Here is a 19,694-nt window from a genome sequence, read left to right as displayed (position 1 = left end):
TAGCTCGAAAAGTAAGTCCGAGCATTGGTCCCTTTTAAACCAGTATTCATGTAGCTTGAGAACTGATAGCTTGGCTTACCAAAAACTGAAGATTAGCTCTACGAGTCGAGAAAAATCTTGCAAATTTCAAATTAAATTAAAATAAATAAATTAATTAAAAATAAATTATTATTATAACACATGCAGAGAGATATAATATTAATTAGATATGTGAAAAGATTTATCATTTCGTGATTTTAGTTTTTTAGTACTGTGTCGGTGACATTGTTAATCACATGCGGATCATGTGGATCATGCGTCACAGATCATACGTAGATTGGGTGCTTGATGAAAAGTATTAAAATGGCGATATTTCACTTCAAATATTTCCAGTGATCAGGCTTATTTATTATAAACTCGTTCTTTAATTATGCAATTATAGATACTTCTATATATATATACACAATGTAAGAATATAGACCATATATAATTTACAATATCTTTATTTATTTATTATTTATTATATTATAAACTTATTTATTATAAACTCGTTCTTTAATTATACTATTATAGATACATATGTATTTATATAATGTAAGAATATAGACCACATATAATTCACAATATCCGACGGTCTGTATCGTGGTATGCACATAGTATACTCTACTTAATAAAAATAATAATAACAGAAAATGATGGTGTTATTTAATATGTTAAGATCATTTTATTATATATGGTGCTCCAAAGGTAGCTCCATAATTGAAATCAAATATGGAGAAAAAAACAGAAAATATTAATAATTAAATTATTTAAATCTGGTTTTTAAAAAAGTTTCTGTAAGGTAAAATATTTTTTAGTATAGCATTCAAATATTTTAAACTGTCATAAACTTTATTGAATTAAGATGGTTCAGGAAAAAACTAGAAACGTTTGCATATAATATATTATATTCAAAGTGCTTTCGACTTATTTAGCATAAACGAGAATATTGTTTTTGATTGGATTTGTTTGACTAACTGTTTTCTTTTTCAGATATATCTTTTTATAGATCCAGGCAAGTCTGGAAAACAAAACGGCAATTTCAAAGCTTCTTCAGACTATATTTCAGACCAAAAAAATCATTTTCCACTTATACATGAAATAAATCCAAAATACTCTGTGATTATATATACCTCCAGCTCAAAAAGTACACGGATTTTGTAAATAAAACGCACAAAGTTAAATTTTATTCCAAATTTATTTTATCTCATTCAAAATATGAAGCCATACACATATGCTAACGCTTAACCTAATCTTCCATACACTTTTCGTAGTCCCGTGAAGGTATGGCTTTTAGTTCCTTCAGCGAATTTTCTTTTACCGATTCAATCGACTCGAAACGCTTACCATGAAGGGGCAATTAGAGCTTCGGAAACAGGAAAAAGTCGCACGGATCCAGATCTGGCGAATATGGTGCCTGAGCGATGACAGTGGTGCCGTGTTTGGTCAAAAAATCGCGTACAACAAGAATTTTTCATAGTAAAAATCGCTAAATGCAGTTGAGGTAGTCTCACATTAACAGCTGCTGTAAACAAACTAATTGACAGATGGCGCTCAAATTTGTACCATATGTCAAGAAAGGGTGTACCAACATAACAAAAAAAAATTTTTTAAAAGGTCTATTACTAAAGGAGTAGTTAACAAACAACAAAATCCGGATACTTTTTGAGCAGAAGGCATGCGTATAAAATTTACAAAATTATTTTGCAAAAACCAAATATTAAATTAAATTAAATTATTATTTAAAAATTGTTCATAGTTTCTTTTTGAAATTAAAAGAAACATTTTACAAAAAGAATTTTAATTGACCTCTTCCTGTCTGAATTGGGTTAGGCCTTTCAGATTTTGCTAGTCATCAAAGGGCGTATTTGAAAATCAAAACAATTTTTGTTGTTAGGTCATCCGTTTGTACTGGATTTTTACGCTATTTCCCAACTCAACAAAACAACATAAAGCAAGCATTTATGAATCAAAAGCGAAGAAGTGGATTTTTTTGGCCACAAGCCAACGCTGAAGTCAATGGCAACAATAGGCCAAGTGCGCCACGAATTAGCGCAGCAGGTACCAGTGCCGATAAAGAGTTGAACAACAACAACAACCACAAAAAGACTGCGTTCCAATTTGCTGTTCCAAGTGTATCAAAAACGTAAAGTGACGAGTTTACAGCTGTTGTTGTTGTTGGGCTCAGATACGCTCGCAAAGAAGCTGAGCTACTAGTCCAAAATCTGCGTCGTCATCTACACATACGTTTCTGTGGCCTTCAAAAGGTGCGGGTGTTACCATTTTGTTCGTATCTCAACGATACATAAGCGGATTCGCATATCTGCGGCAACAGACAATCGCAAAGATATTTTGATATCTTTATTTGAGATTTGTTTGGAATTACTTCAATTGCTTTTTATATTTTATTAAATGGAACTTTTTATTAGCGAATTTCTGCGCATTGTTCGGTGTTAGGAAGAGGTGAACATTAAAGTCGTGTGCAGATTTTTGACTGGCTTGCTTTTACATTGATTGGCTTCGATCATATCGAATTATTTGTTAGATATTTAGATTTGCCTGAGGTCGATACGAAATTAGTTGAAGTGTTGTCAATGTCACCGCATAAAATTGATTTTATATATGTTATAATTATCATATTTTTTCCTCTCGCATTTAGCAATTTGAAAATATTTTTGCACTCTTGATACACTTTTTATGTCAAATTAATTAACAGTTATTAATGGATTATTTTCATTTTACTGCAAATGAGCCAAATTGTTTTATTCATTTATAATTTATAATTCATTGTCGGTGACATAATTATTGATGCAATTCATAGTTTAAACACGTATATATGTATGAAAATGCTTAATTGTTTGTATTCAGGTATAAATTCAATTATAATTATTAAACTGTTTTTAATTTCAAAAAATTGTATTTCATAATGAACAAGCAAAAAAGTGGTTTAAAATTTTACCATAAATATTTGTGGGCATTTTTAACTTAACCGGATTACTGCTTTCTTTTTCACTTTCATATAATAAATTTCTAATCTGTTATTTGTAAAATATATAATCACTTGTTGTATATCACATAGTTTTAATCTAAATGCCTTTAGAAACTTAAAAATAAATAATAATTCGTTTAAATCATAATCTACACCATTGCAAAAGTATCTGAACTAATACTTCTGGTACCGCTACTACGCTGCTAAAAGTAGAGCTGGAAGAAGAGAAGACGCAGTGATACAACTTTTATTTTTTAAACTGAACTCTTATAACTGCTAAATTCTGAAATAACCTTATTATATAGAGCTAATACCAAACACAACGTAGTTTAGTAAAAAAATAAGAAGAAAATACTTAATATATTGAATTCAATGGTTTCTAAAATCATTTCATACACAATACATAACATAGACTAATTGTATGAAATTCTATAGCTAGCAATGGTTATAACCTACCTAAATAAAATAGAAATACGTCAAGAAGGTTTTGCTACTTATTTATACATATTAGGACAGCATCCAACAAATTACTTATTATCAAAAATTTAACAATAGTTTTTGATATCAATAATATTAGCAATATCTGGAGCATATTTCAGTGAATTTATAATGATAATTAATATAGTTAGTTTATATTTTCACGAATCAGAGATGAGTAACATAAAATTACAGCTATGATTATGAATAAAAAATAAACGAATGCACATTAATAATATCTGTTAGATTATTAAAAATATGTAAAAATTGTTGATGATAGAGGCAAGTTGAAATATAAAAATCAATCTGATGGAAATATTGTTTGTAGCTAATTATCTACAACCAAATTCGTATAGTAAGCCAGAAAATATTAAAATATAAACATGACAAACCAAAAAATTTTTGTTGTTTAATGACGTCAGCAGTATTGATATTCATTTTATTAGCTTCGAAATTATTTGTGTAATGTTAATAATTTTAGATACTTGTTTCATTTCTATCAAATCGGTCTTGCAAAAAATCAAAGATTGTAAGAGTTGTATTAGTGACATTAGTATAATCAGACAATAGTCGTATTGAGCCATACATGAATCCAAATTATAAGATTTGTATTTATAACAATTTATTTTCCTTTTCCCATTAAAAATTTATTATTATGATAAACAACCAAAATCTTAAAATCATCATTAATCATAAATCAAAATTATCACTAATAAAAGGACGAAATTGCCAAGGTTCACGCGAATCTCTACCACGAAATATTCTCTGAAACCGCATTTACAAAATCTCAGGTAAAAGTATTCTAACTCGATACATTATGCTGGGACAACCATACTACATGTTGGTTTTCATGACTTCTTTACCATATAAGCTCAGACTTTTTTAACAAAATAAACAGATCAATTTACTAGTTGTGGTTAGAGCATATTTTTCTAAATATATGAACAACCAAATATATCGGGTCGACATTTCAACCTAGGTTTTTAGATATAAACCAGCTGGATAAGTCTATATGAAACATTTTATAGGTCTAAGTCGCTAAAAAATACCAGTATATCGATATATTCAGGTTGATATTTTTTGTGAATAAAAGAATAATTAGTAGGATAAGTAGTGTGTGACTTTACTGTCGACCGTCAACCAGTCATATTTTGTGGTAAAGTCAGTTATATCCAAAATTTGAACTAATTTTTTCAAAAGTTTTTTCCAGTTTTAGATCAAAATAAAAGATTATAGTGTTATGGAACTATGCAATCAATTCCATTCCGATTTTATAAACTAAACTGATGAATTGTAAAAACTAAGATAAGTATGTTTTTGTTTTTAATTCATTTTTTCATTACAATGAGCTTCTTCTTCTTCTTCTTCTTCTTGAGTTAGTGCTATTACGCACTTTTACTCTATAATGGCTGGGGGGCTTATCTCTACCCCACACTAGGCTTTAACTAGGCTAAAAAAAACATATCATTTATTTGTCTTTTAGTTGATGACGGACCTTAAATCAGCATATCTTCCTGAGAGTCCAAAAGTGGAATTACAATGTCCTCTTTAATGTAAATAGATTATTTTATTGAATTCAAAGAAAGTTGCATAAATAGGCATAAAAGAAATCATTAAGGAAAAGTAGTGCTGGGTCTGAAACTAAGATTCGCATTTCAAAGACAAAAAGAAAAAATACTATAATATACCGTTAAAACTTTAATCAATTTTTTTTTTTTTTGGTTTAATTTTTTTGTTTCTATTTTTATGGAAATCATAGGAATCATAGTATAAGAGTTGATTTCATATGAGATCACCTTTATAATAATAAAAGATACCAATAAATACTCTTTATAAAAGTGTACCTACTAAACGAAGTAAAGTAGGTGCAAACCCTGAAATCTCTTCTACATTCTTACAGACTGGCTGGTGTTAAAATGTGGTGGCTTATTGAAATATTGACGCAGTATTACTATGTAACTCGAATTTATCGTCGTAATGAATGAAGCAGTACATACTATGCAATTTTGTACAGCATATAACTAAATCAGTTTAGGAACAACTTTGTACAATAGAACCTTGTTCTGCAAACTTCAAACACAATTGAGAATTGGGCCTGCTTAGTCAATTTTTTTCTTTTTTAAAAACAAGTTGCAGTTACTTGGCTTTATAAGATTTATCTTGATAAGCTTGCGGATCAAATGTACACCCAAATATTTCACAGACTCATACAATAACAGAGTCTCTAAAACATATAAAATTAAAGTTAAATTAAATTAAAAAAAAAATAAATTAAAAAACAGATGAAATTATGGGCAGGGTTCTCCATTAATAGTATATGTAATTTGTGCCGATTTTTGCGCTTTAAGCTGATTTCAACGAGATACTTTAGTTAAAGTTTCATCGGTTACTACAATTGTTTTATCATTCGCGGCCATTGCAACGTGTATCTGGACTGACACAGGTTTATCTGCAACGAGTTTGATAAAGAGCACTGGACCAAGAACACTTCTACGTGACTCTAACTTTAACATTGATACGACAAAGATTTAAAGCTTCAATATTGTAATTTTTATAAACATAAACTTTACCTAAAGTTTATCATTTTACATATCAGATGTTTAAGAATATTATTAGCTCCAAAGGAATAGATGTATTTTAATTTATTTTGCATGACAAATTGACCCTTTTTTGTTACAATTACCCTTCTAGATGTGACAATTATTCAATAATTCATTCTATTTCATTTCATACCAAAATATTATTAAACACGACAAATAAGACATAAAATATCTGTTTGCATTGTTGTGAGTTAAGTAAAATTTTAATTGCAAAATACGAAATGTTCTGCTTGCAAAGTCCACTGGCAAACCAATTCTTCGCCTGTCCGAGTCATAAACTCCCACTTGTATTGTTTGTTACTGATGCAATTTTGTAAACTAATTTTCATGATTTAAATTACATTTTCCATTTGTTTCCTTGGTTGCCGATGCAATGTCACAGTCGAATAATGTCACGCAAATGCAAACGTTCGCAAATTTTACGACTTTCCAAAAATTACAATATGTCCAGCTATCTTAGAGTGCATACAAATAGACATCCATAACTAAATGTCTATATAAATGGGTCTCGCTGCATCCCAACTTTTTGGGAATGGGAACAGTATGGGAGTTGATGGTACAAGTGACAATTATATCTCTGCATAAAATTTCCAACCCAAACTACAAATAAAATCATAAATGCCAACACAAAAATTTTACCTAAACGTATAATTTAATTATGAAAGGACATAAGACGCATAATAAGTCATAAATCAAATTTACCTTCCCATGGGCACATTTCACGCAGAGACATAGACAAGGAAACCCATATTGTGACTGGCAGCATGGCAGGAATACAGACAGACACTAAGGCTGATAGACGGATATATAGTACGACAGTTGGATAGGCAAATCCTAACTTGCTCGCCTGCTGCGTGACATTCTTGATTGCTTATGTGAGTTGCAAATGGAAGACATGCAATTGCAAGGCAATCAAATAAGTATTGAGTGGGGTGCACATCTTCCAAAAGCAAGTTAAAAGATTTTATGCACTTATTGGATCATTTCAAATTAGTCTGATTGTGTGCTAATTTTTGTAACAATGAATTAGTTTTCTTTATTGAAGTACTATATAGAAGAAAGATTGTGTGTTATAATTTAATTAAACATTAAATATTGGTAACATTCTATTATATTTCTCAATTTTAAAACTAATTAAAGATAAACTGTTAAATAACCTTTAATTAGGAAAATTCGAAGCAAAGAAAATATAAAAATTTATTGAACTTATTGTGATAATAACAGCTAATGTCAACAGCTGCCCTCAATCCGAATTCATTTAGTTTACAGAAGTTAAATTCAACAAGCTTCACTTATATCCTGTTGCTATCCTGACTGTTTTAATTGTAGTTTGCAGTTCCGTTTTGGTTGCAACTGATGCATTTTCTGGACTAAAAATATTTGCTACAAAATGCTACTGATTTCGAAAATGCAAATTGTGCACTACTCGTATTTTCCTATGCACAGTGTATATTTAGGAAATGTCAGTGCATTTTTTAGATTAGCTTCCAAACGCCTCTGTATGGATGCTTGTTAACGCTTTCACTGTTTCCATATTTGCTTATGGAAATCATTGCAACATTTTTATATTATGCAGTTGTAGTGATAATGACGCTTTATTAGCTGCAGTAGAAGTGTCTATGACATTCTGAATTTTATAACAAGAGAGAAGGATGTTTCGAATAATATTTCAATAGCAGATGTTCATACTGTCATGAAAATAGACAATAAAAAATGTTTATTATTTTTAAAAATGTACATATGTTAATATAAAATAACAAGAATGTATTTTAAAATTAAAAAAGAACGCAAAAATCAAGAAGCCAAATAGTAGTCACTATATTGATATCTTGTACAGTAAACAATGACTTCAAGAAGTTCTAATATGTCCTATATAAAAATCTCATATAGGAAAAAATCTTATAAATTTTGTGGATTACTAAATTTGTAGTGGAGTAGAGATAACTTCAAGTCGTAGTGTTGAAAACAGCATCGAAATCGACAGAGGGATGATGTACGTTAATTTATTAGTCTTCAGTCTTTTTAAGGATCTAAACCATTGTGAGTGTGTGGTAATTGTCGATATATAAAACTTAGAGTAAAACCTATAAGATCCAATTAATTGGTTCACAAGAGGCTACACACTTTTTATGCAGTACTTTTGATAGCACTTTATAAGGAACGTTTAAGAAAATAATGGTTCGCACAATTGATAGGATTGCCCTTTTGTAAATCAGCAAAGCAGTTATTGATTTTAATAATTAGACTCGCATTAATTTTATAATTAATCTGTAGCGTGCATTTAATCACACTTCCCCACCAGTGTTAAAAAGTTCATTTGGTAACTATAGGCACCTGCAAGTCTGTGGGTTTTTAAGTACACTATCAGCTTTTAGCCAAAGTCGGGAGAAAGAATAATTTTCGAAATTGTAAAATTAATGAAATGTTTATATAGCAGTATTCTTTATATATTTTTAAGTATTACTGAACATTTGCGTAATTTGCCTGATTTTGGTATTATTACATCTTGTTATATGCTAAAGTATTAGTTCGAGCATTAAAGGAATTATAATAAAACCTTATATCTACGTTTTTTAAAAAATCATTCCAATCGTTTTAATATAATATTAAAATTATAAATAATTATATCATACTGGATTGTAAAAATTTATAATAATCACTTTTTTAAATCCGTATCCTATATTAGGTTTCCTGATTACATTATTCTTGCAGTCAATTACATAATTTATCAGATATTCAAACTTTCCTCTAAATTTTTATGTTATCTAGCATATGTACAATGCAAAAGCAATATCTTTCTTAAGAACTTTTTAACTTTGTTTTAGCAACAGACATATTTTTTAACTAAAACTAATTAGACAAATAGCTGATCTTCACTGATACCATTTACTAAATTAATGCAAGTAGTCCTTAAACATTCCTTAAATTTTTATATATTACTTAAAATTCGTGTTAAAATTCAAGATCTGAAATTACTAGAAATTTTTTGCGCACCTACCATATGGCTTTCACTATGTTTTATTCGTTTTTTATATTTTGATTTCATATTGTTTGATTAGAAATGCCTTTATACATATATTTAAACTTCTACTACAACAAAGTTTTTGGCAAATTTCTAACGTAGTGTAAGCTTAACTCTGGTGCGATATAAATTTTTTCTCCAGACCTCATTCATAATTTGCTTCAAGCAAACTATGGTACAATATACGACTACATTATATCGAATTCGTTTTTATGATAAAGTGTTGCGTTGTATGTAGCATTTTCAAAAGTAATATATAATCAGAAATCCGATGCATTTGAGGAAACTCATTAAATTTACTGCAAATTATCACATTTTATTAAACTCATATATAGAATCTCGGCATTTCTTGCTTTGATATATGAGCTTTCGTTCCAACAACATGAGAATTATAAAATTAATTTATTAAAAAATAAGTAAAACACAAATGCAGTATAAATTGAGAGCGTAACACAAATAAAGTGACACATTACGCTCTTTACACAGATTTTCATGGAACAGCTTTGTGCACGGTTGCCACTTATGGTACTTTAGTACCAAAATTGGTACTTTTTTTTTCGTTTGGTACTCATGTTCAAAAAATGGTACATTTTTGACGACCCAACTTTATTGTGGATATTTCCAATTAATTTGTTTTATAAATGCAACTTTGCACTATTTTATATTTTATTCATTTATAACACTATGAAAAACACAGAACGAAAAAATAAAATTTTGGACCTTTTTTTACAGAAATGGTACCTTTTTAAACCAATTTTGGTACAGGAAAAAATTTTCGAGTGGCAACCGTGTCTTTGTGTAAAATCTGGTGAGAACACCAGTGCCGTGCAAATAAGCATTGAGTACAAATAACACTATCTATTAGTGTTATAGGATTATAGATATATAGGATTTCTTAATATTCGACATATAACTTATATTAAAAGTCGCTGTAAGCAAGTCAACCTAGATTTTCTTTTACCATATTTACAGAGTATGGCGCACTTATAAACAATTTTCCACAATTAATTTTAACAATTGTTTTCTGTTATAAAAAAACACTTAAAACTAAATTTCTGTGATGTAAATGTAGTTTTCAAACTTAAAGTCTATCTTAAATTTATCAATTTTAGCAACCTGTATCTCATAAACTAATTGATTCCATTAATATTTTCCAATTATATAACTTACGAGTATAGTGCAAAATCGAATTTATATTTTTATATTTATTTCATAATTTTTTCTTGATACAAATTAATTATTCAAAATGTTCAAAGACTTGAAATCAGCTTTAATACCAAAATTGTATAAAATTATTTCGCCTAGATATTATTCACATGCCTTAACATATAAAAAGCTATCTTAAACCCTAATCTCTTTTAAATCAACATAATCAAAATTTTGATATTTGACCTAAAATTAGGTTAACCAAAAATTTTCCACACTCAAGGAACACTAAAAGCAGCTGATTTAAAGGATGTATGCCATTGTTCCACTATTCCTTTTACCTCGAATTCAAACAACAAAGCCTTCCTTCGTCGTGCATGGCGTTGCGGCATAATAACATAAAATAATACCGGCATATACATAAAAATATTTCTGTTTGCTGCTTAAGAGGTTAAGGAATAAGAAAGAATTATGGCAATGAATAAGCACAAAGCTACGTCAAAGACAAACATCAACCGCAAGTTGAGATACAAGGATCACACCACACATTCGCACACACTAACACAAATAAATTCATACATAAGCAAACACAAATGAATTTTCGAAAAGCCCAAAAGCAATTCATAAGGATTTGCTGCTTTTTTATTTTTTAATGCGCTGAAAGAGGAGCAGGACTAAAGTGATTTTTCCTCCTCACGCTGCATTCGAGACTCCGTTGATATATTTATGAAATCTTCCTTTACTACATTCATGTAGTTTAATGATGATGCAATGAGCTTCTTCACTTCCTGCCAACACCAATTGGTTCTCTGCGCCCTTTTTCTCTGCGCCCTCTCCAACTAGGCAATAATGTTCTGTACAGCATTTGCTGCATGTGCGCTTTGTGTGCTAATAATACGCATTGTTTGGATGTTGTTAGCATGAAGATTAAAATTTAATTTTTAATTTAAAGATTGTTTGTATTTTATTTGTTTCGTTTTATTTTTTATTTTTAATTCTGTTTTTATTTTCTTTTATTTTCCTTTATTTCCTATTACACAATTTCTTGTTTGTTTATGTTTATGTGTAAATTTGTTTATTTTAGTCTATTTGTTTGTTTTCGTCCTACAGTACAAATGAAAATGAGTTTTCCCTGTGCAACTATGGACACTTTTCATTTACTAAATGATTTCATTTCGAGATACATTCACAGGCAGATACTCACCTTTTCAGTATTAAAAGTATATGAATTGCTGACAAATATTTATGAACACCAACAAAAATTATCTTAACAATAATTATTTTTAAATTTACTTTTTAGCCAGAATTTGCGTGTTTATAATAGAAACTTAAAAAATTCAATTTCAATTCAATCAATTTCAATTTATTAGGAATGATATATTAAAAAAGGTGAGTTAGAATAATCAGCCTCAGTTGTGTATAAAGCTATTTTGATAACTGTGGATACAGTTAATTACATTTAATTTTATTATTATAAAAATCGCAGCTAAGGATATTAATGAGATAAAATTTGGCATATTATTTGAATACTTCAATTCCCATGCATTTTAGATCTATAAAATAATATTCGATCTATGTTATTTTAGATATTTTTAAAGCGTTAATATTCAGAAAAATTATTACAAAAGATCTCTAAATCCAAAAGAATAACTTCAGGTATTTAGTTATTTTAGTAGCACAGTCTCTTTGGCAAACTAAGCTTTAGTAATATAAGATTTTGAAAAACAAAATAGAAGAAAACGCTGTCTAAAAATAATATCCCCTTAATACGACACTTTTTTTAATAACTTTTGTAAAAGTAATCTAATTTAAAAAGTGTGCCCATTATTGGCGAAATTTAAAGTCAGGTGCAAAAGCTCAGTATTAAAACTATAATTAAATATTAAAAAGAATAATTTGAATAACTTGAATTTTAAGCTCAATTACATTTAAAAATATTAACCATAACATAAATAAATGTTTAAAATACTACAAACACACAGCCTTAGGTAATTGGATAATCCATTTACCTACTGTTGAGAGTTTGACTGAGTTTTGGATTAAAAAATTTGTATTTGTTAGTGAAAAATTGAGAGTCTGCAAAAATATTTCCAAAATCTAGTCAGTATTGTCACTGGGTTACTGTAATCCTATTGTACTACACCAGGGAAAGCAGTTAGAATATTACCGAGTGCAGTGGTAGAGGCGACTGTAATCCAGTAAATAACTCCTGTTACTGCTTGGAGTACAAATGGTAATGTATGAGTTTCATTATAGACAACCGATAGTAGGTGTAAGTCTGGTACCACGGGAGTCAGGGCTCACAACTTTCATTTTTGTAGTCATATATACGATGTGGAGTAGCATTTTTCAATCGGATGCTGTATTGCAAAGAACATTAGAGGTATAAAATAAACTTTTCAACCTTATAAGGAGGAATCTATATATCCAAACATATATCTTCAATTGGTACCGGCTTAATTTCTTGCAATGCCAATCAAGGAATCGGTAGCGTTTATCGGCGCATTACACTAATGCATGTTTTTAAACCATAGTGGTGTTACAAACCTATGGACTCTGTAGTCCAAATATACTACGAATAGTAATCGGTTGGTATTACATACCAGGCGTCCATACTGGTTGAACGAATTAATTTCCAATTTTGTCGCATACAACTATTTGTATGAATAAGTGAAAATATGAGACTGTATGCAAAAATCTTACCAAAATCTAGCAAATGTAGATGCTAAGTTAATTAAGTGTTGAGAATTGTTGTGTAAAATCTGAATAAACATTTTGCTAAAAATATTTTAAACTAAAAAATAAATTTATTTTTTTTATATCCTCTTAAATATCTTTTAAGGGAATATATCAACGCAACATACATAAAACATAAAATTATAAAATTTTAATTGTTTTAAAAAATAAATAATACATATTTAATTATATTTTAGTTACTTTAATATTCTTCCTATCAATATTTTGAGTGAAATATCAACATTATTTGACCACTTTATGTATGTACTCAACGTCAATAGCAACGATTAGTATTCAATTAGGACTTCTCCATCAAGATTTTATCAATGCAATTATTCTGTGCTATAAACACACACTAAAATAATAATGTTTGCTCACACACACACACACACACACACACTGGGATGCATACATAAAATATCACAATTTAATGGCAGGAATTGTGGCATATGACGTTTTGCTAGTGAATCAGCAAGGACAATGTAATAACATTTTTATGGCATGAACAGATGTCGGTGAACGATCATTGCAAAATAATTACACCAAAATATTGAACTTTAATTTAAGAAAAAAATTGCCAAATTATTTTAAATATAAACAAATAATTATAAACTTTGGAACAATATATATATATATATAACGCAAAGAAACACTCAAAATTCAGTAGATGGTATGTTTCAAAGGGACCCGTACACAGCATTTGCACATATTAGTGAAAAATGGAAGTAAGTATAGAATGGTATATGATAATGCTTGCTATTGAATTATTCTCTTTTAGAGTTATTAATAATGCATAAATAATCAATATCAATCGTTATCACTATATAGAATCCAATACGTGGTCTGGATCTGGTTACTATGTTTAAGTGATATATAGCATGTCTGATGAAAATGTCATCCAAGACATTACTACATATTTATCATAGATGTACTATTCTACAACATGGATTTTATAACAATTATTGAGAGTGTTTAAGTTGTTAAAACTTATTAAAAATAATGATAATTTTAATCTTGAATTTAATTTGACGATGAGATCAATTTCTTTTTTTGAAGGGAATCAATAAAAAATCACCGTACTGTATGACATTTATGTAGGTAGGCCAAATAATGGCCCATTGTGTATTTCTATTGAAATGAGTATACAAGCAATGCCCGAAAAGTTAACGACTACCCCAGTAGGTAAAGAAAACCAACCTAACAGTTCTATAAATTTGACTAGATCTTTAACATTACAAAATGATCGTCTCAGGTCGGTGAGACGGTGGTACTTGATCTGTAGTTTCATTGAAAACGACAAAGGTGTGACCATCAATTTTGATCGCTACAGCCATATGATTTCCATATTCTTTTTTTGTTTTTTGAAGATTTTGATGTCACCACAGTGGTTTCCATTTGGTGGTGAAACACACATCAGTGAGATGTTTAAAAATGATCCATGAATCATATGTAACAGTATGGATATATAGCTTGTAGTTTGTGCCTTGAGACCTACTTATTAGAAATAAACACAGAAAATATATATACGTAATTCTATACCCTATTTCATAATCCATATAATGTACCTATGCATTTATTCAATATATTATAGATTATACTAGTGATGTATAAAGCATATTAAAATAATGAAACAGTATATTATTCTTAAACTTTGTGATCCCTACTAAAAAAAGAAATATCATTTTGGTCCTTGGTTAAAAAAAAAGGTTGGGAACTACTGCTTTAAGTAAGTAGTGGTGATTTGCTAAAAGTAACACAACACTTTCTATTTTGGTTTTGTTGCATAAGAACTTTGAAGACAGATTAAAGACAGATAGGAATTATTGTTACCATGGGAAATGTGATAATGTAATTAAACTAATTTGGTTTAAAGCAGTGTAAATGGGTTAACAAAATCTAATTCTGAATTATTTTAAACACTGTGTTGTTATTAAAGAAATTCTTTGATTCATATTTCCTTCATTTGCTTTTGTGAAAACTGTATTATTAAAGAAATTTGTCAAAATTAAATAAATCAAGCTATATGAATACCAAAAGAAAAGATACTTTTCTAACAGCTTAAAAATAGCCCGAGGAAATTCATCGATTTTAATTACGTAACGAATATATTGCTCAGTTATAAAAGTTAGGTTGTTGTGGCAATTGTCCTTTACAAATAAAGAAAACCTTTACTTAATGTCACTCCCTAGCTGCATTTATATATAACTATTTTATATTAAATTAAGTAATATAAGACTAAATTTAATCAAATAAGAATGAAATAAAAGAATTATTTGGGAAATTAATAAGTATTATACTTAATGCTTGTGTCAATACAACAGGATTTGTGACTATGTTTGTAATTTGTTCCTTCAACAATAACTATACCCTGTTTTAATACGTGATATTTTGTATTACGTGTTACGTATGCATTTAATTATTACATTGTTTGTGTAAATAATGTAATTAATTGAAATTGAATGCGTAGTAATTGGTGCCAACAATAATGTTATCCTGGGGGTTATCGATGTTAAGAGTTGCCATTAAATACACAAACGGAAATGTACATACTCCCACATACATTGCCTGTCCATGCAAATGGAAACTACCTTTGACTGCTGCTGCAGCTAACGATTTCCATTAAGCTCTGCGTGAAAGTGACAATTTTTGTTGTTGTCCTTTGACTTACAACATAGGCGGTACAACACGACATGCAGCAGAAGTTGATAAGCTTGTGATTGTCGGCAGGCAATTATGTAAATAATTTTGATTACTTACGGAAACAGATAAGTGATTTTATTAGTTATGAACTTTGCTGGAGGTTAAAAGGTAGAGCTATTTATTATTTAAAATAATTAAATATTTAGTTTTCATGTAAATTATATTTTTTATAATTTTAAATATTATATTGTTTTTAAGCTTTTTTTAAACTTCGTGTATCTTTTACATAAAATCCTTTAGTAATTTTTTACCTTTTAGTAATTTTTTTATTACTGAAAATATTTCACAAAAGCCACACTAAACATAGCATACCTCTTGGTGCGTAAACGTTATAAAAACAGTTTTAACACCGGATAAAATATTTGACTGAAAGGATATAATGCTTCACAGGTAAAAGACGAAATTGAATAAAATACAATTTAAGTCATAGTATATCATTTTCCACCGAGCAACAACAAAAAAAGCAACAAGGACTTAAATTAAAATAACAAGAAAAAAAAAACGGGAAAACAAAATAGAAAATGGCAGCTGAAAAGGAAATTATTTTCGTTTCTGCTTGAAAGATAAAATAAAAGAGCGAATTAATGTAAAACAAACGCAAAAATGGAAATTAATGCTGTTAGCATCTTTAAATGAATAATAACAAAATTACGCTAGCTTTTTGAAAGGAAGAACGACAAAGCAACTATAACAAAGAGGGAAATATAATGTATCTGAGTTGAATTTTAAAAGAATTTAATAGTAATTTTGAATTTATTGTCCTTCTTTTCTATTTGATATGAAACCAATTGATTCAGTTCAATTTTAACCAATTAATCATTTTCGCAATACTAATACAGTTGCAATAAAATAAACTTTTTATACTTGTATAAAAAGATACGCAAGTTTCCAATACAGGGTGTTTCACTTCAAACTGCTTTAATTACAGGATATTTGGCTCTGTGAACCGATTCCTTTGCCCATAAATGGAAAAAAGTCATAAGCGAACTGAGAACAATTTCTAATATTTACTCAGTTATTGGGTGTTTAAAAACACTACTTCTCGAAAGATATATTCAACCAAATATTATGCGTTTGATAAGACAGTGACTTCTTGAATTTCCCGCGCAGTTACTCCAAATTCAACAGTGCTGCCGCTGTAATCTACCAGTGGGCAACTTTGAGCAAGCTACGTCGTTCAGTTGGTGTTTGATAGTCGTTCAAAGCAGACAACCTCGTGAATTTTTACGAAAATGAAAAAAAGTGAATTTCGCCATTTCTTTAGGTTTGAAAACAGAAAATAGTCGCAGGGGGCTAAATCTGGAGAATATGCTGGATGGGGTAGCAGTTCGTATCCCAATTCGTGAATGCTTAATCAATGCTTAATCAGCACACGAAATTTACTTTTTTCCATTTTCGTAAAAATTCACGATCAATCGGGTTACCTTAGATGACTAGAAAGAAATATGATATTTCGTACTAGTAAAACTAGTAAAACAGTTTAAAAAATGGCTGTTTCAGTTTTGTTAAAGAGCGCATCGAAGATGGACACTAGCCAAGAGAAAATACGCCACATTTTACAGTTTTTCTTTGATAAAAACGAAAACGCAATCCAGGCGACTCTATATGTGAATAGTGTTCAATGATCCTGATACTGTGGCAGCTAAATATGTGTAATTTTGGTTTCATCGATTCCGTTTTGGTAATTTCGATGTCAAGGATACATTATACACTGGAAATCCAATCGCCAAAAATTTCGATAAAATTATGGCAATTATCGACTCCGACCGTCATGTAAGCAATGTTTCAATTATTCAAGAACTAAAGGTTGCACAAAAACCAAAAACCGTTTGGAACTATTTGAATAAGGATTTTTTTGAGGTCATAGCTTGTAGATCTTAATTGTGTCCATTAAGATCTAGACATTCCCTATATAAAAGATGTGGTTGAAAATTTTAGTTCTAATTAACTTGAAATATTTAACAATCACATTCGATTCAGTTTGGCGTTAGTCAGAATGTTCGAAGACTTAAGAGATTAAACTATAATAACAGATAATACTCAAATGAAGTAAATAATTATAAAATATAAGTTAATATATATAAAACACGTTAAGAAAAGTTAATCTTGCATGAAATATTTTTATAGTTCCCAAGACTTTTCGTTCAGTAAAGCCATGTTAAAGATCACATTAAAAGGTGTTTAATAAACAGTAAACTTGTAAGTGAAGATGTTGAAAAATATTGTGAATTTTTATAATGAAGATTATTTTCGAATAAACTTTTTTTGAAATTAGATATACTCATAAATATTAAGCAAAGGTAAGTTTAGTAATCAATTAAATTATAATTATTTGAAAAAGTTGTTACGCTGTAAAAAACTGCTTTATTTTTCTTTCAACAACCGTTTCCAATTTTTTGATATAGAAAAAAAATTATTTATATATAAATTTAAAATTTTATTTAAATTAACTTAAAATTTCTTAAGAATCTTTGTATTCCAAATTAACCTAAGTAATTGAAGGCGTTCTTGAAGAAATAAAATTTATTCAAATACCTTCTTTGAGGACATATGTCTCGGGTTATACTGAGAATGAAATCTCTTATCATTCCACTTATTTTATTTTGTTTCTCTTATGCATTTTAACTATTTCCTTAAGAAGCACCCTGTATACATCTATAAGGTTATTTCAATATTACATTGCCTTATAATACTCAAAAAAATCCTTTCGCAAATTTTTACCAACTCAACTCGTTACTGAGTTTACATTTGTAAAAATTTTCAATTACTGCCACTTGCTTTTATAAATATTAAATTACAAAGGACCTTTTAAGTGCGTATTTAAAAACACACTTTAAACATATCAAATATATGACGAATAAGTAACGTGAACGCTTAATTGCCTCTTAACATTTAACACAATACGGCAACCTTTTACGTGAATGAATATGTATGAAAACACTTTTGTTGCGTTTACAGATACTTTTTTATCTTATCGCATATAATGAGGCCAATAAAATGACCCACGTAAGAAGATGTCACCATTAAAGTTAAACTTTTATGGTTGATACACAGACCTTTCATGGTAAAAGTCAAAATGTTTTTCCCCAGTATCAACCAGAAACATTACTGTTCCGGGTTAAAAGCAAGACACAAAAGTCGCCTTGAAATTTCATTTGATAGCATTTTTTGCCCCTTCTCATCTCAAATTTTGTTGCAGTTTTATTTTGTGGAAGTCCAAGCAAGTGTCAACCAAGCCAATAAAAATATCAGCACTGTATTCTTGTATCGACTGTAGTACGAGTTTTCCGCGTAAAACTCATTGCGTATACGTACGTCGCATATTCAAGAGATGCGGGTCGTTGAAAGTATCTCAGTGGCTGCGTGGCATTAACTGCAGTATTTCTTGACAATCTCACTGCTGACAGTAACAGCGAAACAACACTGACATCAGGAGTTGCTGAAAATTGTTTTTAAATGTCAAATGATGCCGTATTTCGTTGCATCGTTAAGAGGCAACGATTTAAGTTTTTTCCGGTCAAAAAACATTTTAACCCCTCGAAGCCGCAACACTACAAAAGTTTCGCATTTCATTTGCTGCTGGCATTGATAAGACAAATTATTCGTCTGACTGGAGTGCTCCAGCTCTCAATTTCACATCTACAGATTGTTTCTTATCGCTTCGTCTTTATAGCTTGATTTTATGTGCGGGTAGCCATAATTTTGTAATTTGATTATTGTAAAAGATGCAAATAGCGTACTCATATCTATAAGTTCATCTGTGATGCCAATTGAAGTTGTCCATGGCATATGCTGGCAAATTGTTTATTACTCAATCCGCTATACTGTGGTTATTGTTGATGTATATCAAATGTCTAGTAAGTTAATATTGGTAGAGACTGGTGTCGAATGTTTAAATAATTTGTAAGGAATCAGAATTGATTAAATTTCGAATTAAATTGAAGCTAATAACCGCAATAGGGAATACACTTGTATGGAATAAAATAAATTTGAAAATAGATTTTTA

Source organism: Teleopsis dalmanni, chromosome 1 (genome assembly GCF_002237135.1).
Source record: "Teleopsis dalmanni isolate 2A chromosome 1, ASM223713v2, whole genome shotgun sequence".
Classification (NCBI taxonomy): Eukaryota; Metazoa; Arthropoda; class Insecta; order Diptera; family Diopsidae; genus Teleopsis; species Teleopsis dalmanni.
The sequence above is the reverse complement of the archived record's forward strand: the minus strand, read 5'-3'. Positions refer to the sequence as shown.